Source organism: Meleagris gallopavo, chromosome 1 (assembly GCF_000146605.3).
Source record: "Meleagris gallopavo isolate NT-WF06-2002-E0010 breed Aviagen turkey brand Nicholas breeding stock chromosome 1, Turkey_5.1, whole genome shotgun sequence".
NCBI lineage: Eukaryota > Metazoa > Chordata > Aves > Galliformes > Phasianidae > Meleagris > Meleagris gallopavo.
Genome location: NC_015011.2, coordinates 115,910,574 through 115,921,266, shown reverse-complemented (window position 1 = coordinate 115,921,266; position 10,693 = coordinate 115,910,574).

Genomic DNA, 10,693 nt, shown 5'->3' with positions numbered 1-10,693 from the left:
AGACAGTTTATCTACTTATTACAATTACTGGAAGCTACAGAAATGAGGAAAAAGCACTTCTGTTATCCTGCCATTCAGTTTACATTGTGCATTTGAAATCACTTTATTAGGTTTCCTAATTTCCTGACACTTCTGGTTCCAATCCTTTAGTGAGATTTTCATCCAGTGGCAAAGGGGATTATCAGTTGGAATAGAAATAAAAATGTAACTGGAGAACTAGTCAGACTGACAGAGTAAGTGGGGAACAAAGAAACAGAAACTCCTTCACCTTAGAATGGAAAAAAAAAAGTCTGTCTAAGGTTTAAGGTCTGCAATGTCTCTACATCTTTTCTAGTTTTGCTGAGATAAACACTATCTTTTCCTAAAAATAGCTGTCAAGTTCCTCTTGCCTTTTCCATTACACTCACCACACGAATTAGAAGTTACTTCCTCAAGTTAAAGTCTGTGACTAAATAAGCATCTGGCTCATGTCAGCTGCCTGTGTAATGGAATCTACCAAAATGTTCTGTGGTCATAAGAAGAGGCAGAAGAAAAAGGGCTGATATACAACTGTGATGCTGGATCTGTGGGACTTTGACCAAGCCCTACACCCCTCTAGCTCAAGCTCTGCTACACTCTAGCAAAAGCAGAGTGTAGCAGACCATTCAAACAAACAAGGCAGCATCTGCTTTCTTTAGATGTTTCACAGAATCACAGAATTGTAGGGGTTGGAAGGGACCCCTAGAGATCATCGAGACCAACCCCCCTGCCAAAGCAGGTTCCCTACACCAGGTCACACAGGTAGGTGTCCGGGCGAGACTTGAATATCTCCAGAGAAGGAGACTCCACAACCTCCCTGGGCAGCCTGTTCCAGTGCTCTGTCACCCTCACCATAAAGAAGTTCTTGCACACATTTGTGCGGAACTTCCTATGCTGCAGCTTATGTCCGTTTCCCCTTGTCCTGTCTTCACACACTGCAGAAAAGAGCCTGGCCTCGCTACTCTGCCCCCATACCTTAGATATTTATAGACCTGGATCAGGTCCCCTCTCAGTCTTCTTTTCTCAAGGCTAAACAGACCCAGTTCACTTAGCCTTTCTTCATAGGGGAGATGCTCCAGGCCCTTCACCATCTTTGTGGCCCTCCGCTGGACTCTTTCCAAGAGATCCCTGTCTTTTTTGTACTGGGGAGCCCAGAACTGGACACAGTACTCCAGAGGAGGCCTTACCAGGGCAGAGTAGAGGGGGAGGATCACCTCCCTCGACCTGCTGGACACGCTCTTTTAATGCACCCCAGAATGCCATTGGCCTTTTTGGCCACCAGGGCACACTGCTGGCTCATGGCCAACCTGTCGTCCACCAGGACGCCCAGGTCCCTCTCTGCAGAGCTCCTCTCCAGCAGCTCATCCCCCAGCCTGTATTGGTGCATGCAATTCTTCCTCCCTAGGTGTAAGACCCTACACTTGCTTTTGTTGAACCTCATCTGGTTTCTTACTGCCCGGCTCTCCAGCCTGTCCAGGTCTCGCTGAATGGCAGCACAGCCTTCAGGCGTGTCAGCCAATCCTCCCAACTTCGTATCATCAGCAAACTTGCTGAGGGTGGCCACTACCCCCTCATCAAGGTCATTGATGAAGATGTTGAACAAGACCGGACCCAGCACCAACCCCTGAGGACCTGTAACCACTGATAAGATAAACCATTTAATGGGCCTTCTTCTTCCCTTTGAGTTTGTGCATGAGATCCTTCAATTTGAACCAATGACACAAACTATCTTTTAAAAAGTTTGACAAACCATCACTCTCTCAGAGTACTTTTACAACAACTTTCATTCACAAATGAAAGGCAGCACTGCTCCTTCCTCCAGTTCGCTGCTGTTAGATGAAGGGTTTTTGACAGTGTGGGGAGACAGGCAGTGAGCTGACCCTGCTATTAAAAATAGCCTCTGCACATAGTTTAATGTTAAATTCTCCTAATTTTGCCTGCCAAGCAACCAAATGTCTGCACTAGAGCATAGAAAGAAGAAAACCAGAGGAATTACGGCTTTTTTTTTTTTTTTTTTTTTGTTTTTTTTTTTTTTGGAGGTCTAGTGCTGGCTTGACATGGTTCTGAAACCACAAATTTTCAATGTTTATTACTTTTCTTTTCCCCAGTAGCTGCCAGGCTTTTGAGGGAATCTTTGGTTTTCCTTAGGTCATTAGAGCTTTTTCAGTTAAACCATTTCCTGGTCACTTCCTAAGCTCTTGTGAATTCCCAGAACTAATGACAACCCATGTAATTCACGATAACACTATGCTTTGCTGGTCAGTAGACCAGCAAAGAATTCCTAGGTCTGAAAAAAATATCAAATCTTATTATTGTAGTTGCACAAACAAAGTAATAATGGCTGACACTGCATCTTGCAGTCTATTCAGAGCTCTGTACCAAACTGCAGACCAGGGACATCTGTAATCTGTCAGAAGTCTACACAAGGTACTAAATCATGTAGGGAAATACAAAAAGACAGCACTTAAAGTTACTTAAAATAAATGGTGCTGATGACTGAAGTTTGTCTGAGGGTATTTAAATTAGTTATTTTACCACTGAATCATCCTGAAGGACAGAAGATGACAGCCAACAGGAAAATGCATGACTCCGCATAAAAAAGAACTGCTTAAATGTTTTCAATGGCTTAGGTTCAAGCTTCTGGATAACTGGGACTCCTTCTGTACCCCTACTGATTGCTAAACACAGTGTCACCTTGTCACCGACCACAGCATGCTGCTCAAGAAACCCAAGGAACAAACACAGTACCAGGCTGAGTACTGGAGCTGGGCAAGGGTGAGAAAACTCAATCTCCAGAGATCTCAGCATCAAAAACAGATTCTGGAGCAGGCAAGTATTGCTGGTGAGGAGCAGAGATATCTCAGCCTGCCATGGGTGGCCTGGGGCCCTTGTGCTGCCCCTATTCTGGAATGGGACACAGAGCTTAGTGGCAAATTTATGAAGATGTATCCCACAGTGATGCTGTGGTAAACAGCTACAAACGTACAGTGCTTCTCCGAGGCTACCCAGCTCGTGCAGAGAAGGATGCTGACAGCATTGCTCTGCCAATGACTTCAAATCTCATTGCAAGCTAACATTCTGCTTCTTGCCAGAAGGACCTCTGCCTTGCCTCTGTTTCAGTTTCTAAATAAAGTAGGTGCTGAAGTTAGGAAATAATAGCTCTTGCTGTGTGACAGCTAATAATAATCTTTCATATTGCAGTTTTGTCCTTGGGGCCAAGAAGCAACAATCAGTCGCTTGTCAACACTTCCTAGTTCACCCCCTTGTCAAGCACAGCCACCCTACCAAGGAGCTCAGAAAATAACCATCATCAGCAACATGTCCTGAATTTTTACAAAGCACAATACTATAAATTAACATCAAACAAGAAAAAGGCTCAAATATGCACTTATAGTTGAAAAGGAAATGCATAAAGATGGAGAGGAGAAACTACTACATCTGAACTGCTCATCTTAACTGTGACATAGCATTAGAAAGCAGTGAGATAATCATAAAAAATACAATAAAAAATCACAGTGCAATGTGAACAGCAGCACAGCTTGCCATGCTGGAGAAGATAATGCTGGAGAAGACTGTATGGGAGGAAATTTTGAAATAAAATAAAACATTTGTGAAATATTCAATGAATGAAAAGGAAATATCATGCCAGTAGAAACAAGAAATATCCCTCTGCATACATAGTATCTTGATATTCAAGTCATATAGGAATCTGAAAACTGAAAGCCTGAGTAGTTAATGATGCCATCCTCCACAAAATAATCCAAGCTGTGCATTACCAGAACTGGCCGCTACTTCTGCATGTTTTTCAAATCTAGTTACAGTAGAGCAAACTTCTCTAACTTCAAGGGCTTTTAATTAGATGAATCAAAGTATTTCATGCTGAGTATGAAGATTAACTAAAATTAATGTAGTGACAAGTTCATTCCAGGCACGTCACTTCATCAGAGGGAAGTTTTTAAAGCCTCTATCAACTGCTAGAAACAAAATGTTTCACAGAATCTGTGACAGATCATAAATCAGCACAAACAGTGTGCCTTAAGTATACTGTGCAATGCTTTCATGTTGTTTCTTGCAGCCTAAAGTAAAGCTTTGCTTAAAGAGCTCTAATCATTATGTACCTGCACAAAGAAAAGGGAACTGGGGAAGAGAACAGGTGAAAAATACTTGTGTGAAGTGCATTGTGTTGGGTCTGGCTAGGGTGGAGTTAACACAGCAGCCCATACAGTACTGTGCTCTGCACTTGCAGCCAGAACAGTGCTGGTATTGCACCCACATTTTGGCTATTGCTGAGCAGTGCAGAGAGCACCAAAGCTCTCTGTAAACCCCCGGAGGCAGTGGGGTGGGGACAAGGCCAGGGCAGCTGACCCAAGCGACCACAGGGATACCGCGTGCCTTAGAGCAGCACGCTCAGAAATGAGAGCTGGGCAAGGAAGGGGAAGGAGATCACTGATGCCCTTGCTTCCCGAGGCATAGCTGAGCATCACTTGCTGGTGGGAATTAGAGAGTAGCGGTTTTCTCCCTTAGGTTCTGCATGGCCTATGCTTGTTTTTTATTTCCATTAATTTAACTTACTTCAATCCATGAGCAAATTTTCATCCTCTTTTGTCCTCCTGTTCTTTCGAGGAAGGGGAGTGAGAGAACAGCATGGTGCAGCTGAGCTGCCCATCTGTTGTTAGAGTACCAAAGGTATTCAGAGTTAAGTCCCCCTCTGACTTTCAACCAAAACTCAGGCTGGCACTTGATTCCCAGAGGACCTGCAGGGCACTTCCGAGCAGAACTCTGCTCAAGTCTCCAAGCATTAAGACAGTGTTAAACTTTCCTAACAGCAGCTACAGGGCCATTTTGATGGGTACATTCTCACCACTGCCTTCAGTAGTTCATTCCAATTTGAACTTACAAATGTCATTCCCTCTGAAGGGGAAGTTCTTGAACCATAATTGTAGTTGCCTTTTGGTCTAAGTACACACAAGTCAAAACATTTACTGCACTGAAGTGATTCAACAGCAGCAAAACATGTCGCTCTTTCTCAATGCAGAGAGAACTGGTTTGGAGCGATTTCTGCAAAAATACAGTCACAGAAAAAATACAAAGACATGTTTACATTAAACTCTCATATACATCCACGAGTCATCTTTACAGAGTGGTGCTTCCTGGGTTAAGAACAAATTCTCAGACCATTCATTTATACAAATTAATTATGTCTTCAGTTTGTATCTACAAGTTGCATGGCACTGCAATTTGATGGAGACCCAAAGGAGCTCTTGACAGGCATTGCTTTTCGCTTACAACCCCAGAAATCATTCAAGGGTTTTAAGGTTGTCAAAGGAGCCGGGAGGCTCCAGCTTCCTGACTGTATTCATTAGTGCCCAAACTTACTGTAACATGCCTGGCTCTTATCACTACCTACAGGCACTTATAGATACGGGAAAGAAAATGTCACCAGCTACACAGACCTGGTTTCAGCACAGCAGTTCCCTGTTTCTATATAAGCAACAAAGCACCACCTCAGCTATGATCCAAGAAGCAAAGTGAAATGGTACTGAGCTACAGATCTGACTGTCAAAGTAAGAGCACACTTAGATGAGTATATTTAACTTAGCAGTCACAAATTCATTAATATTATTTCCAGGAAAGACAGGCATCCTCGAACCAGTTCAAAGCACAACAGCAAAGCTTCAGAGCTCGTGAAAAAGGTATTTGATTTACAGTAAAGTACACTCTATTGACCCCAAATTTTAATTCCAGATAGGGTTATTTTTTATGTTTTTCATGAGCACGTCTGCATTGTTCCTTTTTTTCATCTTCTCTAGCACGTAACAGAAAGTCTGACTCTCTTCTATCACAGCTATGAGGTGCAGATGGTCCTAGCTAGTCACTGGGGAGTGTACAGTGACCTCCCCTTTTCCCCCCAAGTGACTCACTCTACGGCTCGGTTTCACACGAGCCACTCTGCTCATCTGCCGTTTCTCAATCACTGAAAGAGAAGCGGGGAGAAAGGTGAGCCTGTACATTTCCAAACCAAGTTAGCCATGAAAGTAGCACTACTTCTAGATGAAAGACTGAAGGAAAGGGACTTGAACTGCTGAGAGCAGGGCTGCAGGTCAAGGACAGAGCTCCAAGGCAGCTGAGTCCTGAGAGGCCAAGGACCTCCTATAGCAGCAATCAGGAAGGAACTGCTAGCTGCAAGGAGATGCTTTTCTACAGAAGCTTGAGAAAAAAGCCATTTTTGTGATAGGAAAACTTAAGACAAGAGGAAGCCTCAGACTTCTTATTGCTGCTGTTGTTACCTTAACAGGGAAGGATCCAGCATTTAGTACTATTTATTTTATTGCATTTGGCTTGAGTTAAAAAAGATTTTGTGGGAACTGTTGATAGCAAAACAGTTTGCACCTGAACTTGCTAACGTATTTAGCACCCCTTGGACGATCCAGACATTGCCTCTGCTATAACTCAGTAAAACAGATGCCTACAGACTGGCCATTCAGATCTTCAGTTATACACAGTATGATCAACAGCTACAGAAACCTGCTAAGTTTAGAAGATACTGCAAGAGAAGATATTTTGCCAGGACAGGCAACTCCCTGCTGATAGTTTGAAAATTTAGTGAAGATAGCATCATGCATCTAATATAGAAGTGTGCAAATTAAAACACATTTTACTCATACCCCAGCATTCTTCCACACACACAGTGAACTGGTATCTTCCTGACTGATTTTGTTCTTGTACATAGAAGTCTGTTTTTCATCATCCTAAGATCCACTCAGCCATCTCACTGTCTTCTCTTTCTACTCATGTTTTTTAGAGGACGCTGCAGAAAAATTCTGCTATTAGTCTGAACTACTCTACAGATTTATTTACCCTCCTTCAGGTCTATCACACTTTTAGCTAAATCTTTATCCTCAAGCTACCTGAATCGCGCTCCAGCAATCCCAGCTTGTCCCCAGAGTTCACTTTCCATGTTTCTCTCATTCTTTCTCTAAGCAATGCCTTTTAAGAGGAAGCTGCAGAACTACTTTGAGACTTTTCTCATGCTCACCTTGTCATGGACACAAACACAGGGGTTATTCAGCTTATAGCACTCCCTTATGGGCACTATATACTATATTCTCCTCATAGTCAAAGGACAGTCATTTACAGGATATGACAACTTTGGCACAATACTGGATGAGAGCACAGCCTGTTTTTCTCCATTGGCCATATACAGGGAGTTTAACATGAGAAGCTCAGACAGATACCTACATCGTTCCTGTGTAGATTACTAGAAGAATCTCTACCATTTCTTCTCTTTTTCTTTCAGTTCTTTCAGCTACCCTTGTAAGCTCTATTCATAACTTCATCTCTTCTCTCTTGATTTCTTAAGAATTCACTTAATTCTGCTTTCCCATTGATAAAAAATACATATTTTTAAAAAAAAACAAACCTAACAAATGTCCTTACCTACCTCCATAACCACCTCTGCTTCACCTGTAAGCTGCTTATAGTCCTGATCACTGATCCTATAACTCAATCCTCTAAGTCTCTTCAGACTCTGTATGAAAGGGTCATCTGCCTCCTCTTTGTCTTCAATGTCAGTACACACCACCATCTGTAAAATTTCCAATATCATAATGATTCTCTTCATAACACTCTCCTATTCTCCAGATGTAGATCCAGATTTAAATCTTTCATTAAAACAAGTGTACTGTATCTGCAAGAAATCTAAAAAATTAGACTGCTAGCAATCATCCAAAACAGTATTTTCCCTTGTCTTTTTAGGTTTTTTAAGTTGTCTGTTACTTTGTTTCATAGATATACATAAACACACATGTATATATAGTAAGCTCCTTGATGTAGTGAGTGCATTTTATGTTTCTGCAGCATGGTCCATAAATGAGATTGTCAGAGCTAAACACATGATATGCAAAAAGACTGTCATCTAAGTCAGAGTATCCAGAGAATAGTTTTAACTTGGACTTCCAATTCAAACCATTTTTAAACTGACTTCCACAGGCTGTTCCTGCACAAAGCCTCAGGATACTAACTATGGTCCCATGCCAGTGGCCTCAGGGACAGCAGTTGTGCATTGTGCAGAGAACTGGGAAGAAGCAGCTGAAAAAGAAAGGGTAGGTACTAAGGGGAAAATAAGACGGGATACGGAGTATGAAATTACAAGAAAGTAAATGATCTCACTGGAATAAGTGATAGGAATCTAGATATGTAATGAGACTAACTGAAAACCAGGATGGCAGATGACCAGAACACAGAAAAAAAAGTTTATATTTTGAATACATTAAGACATTATTTAAATAGGAGTTGGAAACAAGATCTGCTTGAAAAGAACAAGCAAGCACCTGTTCTAAGTAGACACTGTTAAGATCTTTCTTCCAGACAAAACAAAAAGTCAACAGACTCATCTCAAATTTGTAACAGAGGTAATGCCTATCCTTGCACAGCAAGACAAGCCTATTTTAGGCAGATTTCACAGTATAGACAGAACTACGGAAAGAAACCCCGAAATAATTTTAAGACAAACAATACAATCATTTTAAATTGCACAATTTCATGATTTTGCATGCTACATAAATGTATTTATACAAAAGGATATTGAATCCAAAGGTACCACGCATTAGACAACTATCCTTCAGCTGAACACATCTGATTCATCAGCCCCAAAACTAGCTGTATTCCACACACATTGTGACCCCTCAGTTTCACTACTGAGGATTATTTATGTCAAAAGCATCCTCAAACTAAAATGCTGGAGAGCTTCATTGTTTTCCCATGTATCATCTACAGGTTGCACATTAAATAATGTGAACAGAACACCCCGAGTCTCATTATCTTCTTATAGTAATACCATTTTTCAATAGGTGAAAGGGAACAAGTAGAGATTTTTCCTCTGGGAAAATGCAATGGAGCCTTCTTCACCTTCCTCCACAACGAATGCATCAATCTGACAAAGATCTCACACAGGCATACTTAAGAACAAAGTTTCTTCCTGTCTGCCATCTCTATGCTCAACAAAATCTCTTGTCTTTTCCTGCCTCTCTAAACTGAAAGTGGTGCCCTTCTATGTCGAACTGCTTACCTGAGGCTAAAGATTATCCACATATTTATTTTCAAGAAACAATACTTTTAAAGGAAATGTGGTATACAAATATGGTATTTAAACACAAAGAAAAATTATTTTGCTAAAGTTGAATTTCCTGTGACATTTTTTAATGTCTCATTTTCGGTTTATGTCATATGTTGTGTGCGTATTTTAACCTTAACTGGCTGAGAAGTATGTTCTTGTGGAGAGTTGTACAAGCTGATTATGCACCAATTAGCTAATCCTAAAAACTAAAAGGAATTTTTTTCTCATGCTTATTATAATTTCTCTGAAGTTGGAAGTATTTGCAAGGGAACACCACAGTCTGCACATCTGTAACACATAAACAGCAGAAAGATAATCCAATCAAAAGACAGATTAATGCCTTCTACCTTCCTGTGTTTGAAAGAAAAGCCAAAGCTGAGCATACTGAGGGTCAGATACTTCATCAAACATGACTGGCATGTGACAAAGGCAGTTGTTTGCTCTAGGTTTAGTAATAAAAGATTTTATGACAGAAATTTTGAGGTTTGCCTTTTTGTTGAAGAAGATAACCAGATTAATAGCTTGCATGCATCACTTAAAAGATATAAAACTCTGAGACTGTCAGTTTGTCTTTTTAGTATGTGTGTTATCCCTATCATAAAATGAAGCATTTTTCTTGTAAAATGCTTTTCCCATTTCTCAAATTTATGAAAAAAAGACTTAAATCACAGTTTTCCATACAAAAGGCAGTTGTTATTTGTTCATAACATAAACCTATCATATTGTCAAAGTTACTTTCAACAAATTCCCCTATTCAGGATAGGATGGAAATTCTCTTTATTATTTAAATGTAGAGTGGAAAGTAAAAATAACTAATTCTCAAGAGAAAGAGAAAAAGAATTTTGTTGCTTTCAGTGTTTGGCTCTGATGAAGAACATGTAACACATGATGAGCTGCTCCAGATTTTCTGGCTTGAATAACCTCAGCGCTGACTGCATTTGCCGTTTGTATAGAACAAATATACCTGGCAAGGCTATGTATCTTTTCCTTAAATATTTTTACTTGTTTAACAATTGCTCTTAGTTTGCATACAAAATACTGCCTATCAGTGCCAGTTCTGCAACATGACCTACGTATAGGCCAAATCTATTATGCCCAGATACACAAGATAACGCAGTACACGCACAGAGAACACTTAAAAATTGGAACAAAACTACCATAAAATAACCCATAGTTGTTTAACAGTTAAGCTCATCAAATGCAAGCTTCCATTACATGCTTTTATAGATGGATGAAGATCTTACAGAATTTATGCAGATCTGAAATCGTGGCACAATTTGGGATCTGTTTTTGGATTTCAAAAGCTCACTTGGAAAGAGGGAATTTCATCATGATGGAAAAAGAATTAAAGAGAAGAGATATCTTCCAGTGTTTTCCTGTTCCAAGATATGACTAATATTCTTATGATATTGAATAACACTAACAATAGCAGTAATTTTACTTATGTTTTCCTTCATCAATCTAAAAACGCTCTCAGGGAAAACAAAAAGCTTTCCCAATCTGTTAGTAACAGGGTACAAAAATGTCAATTCTAACTAAATCCAAGGATATAAACTTTTT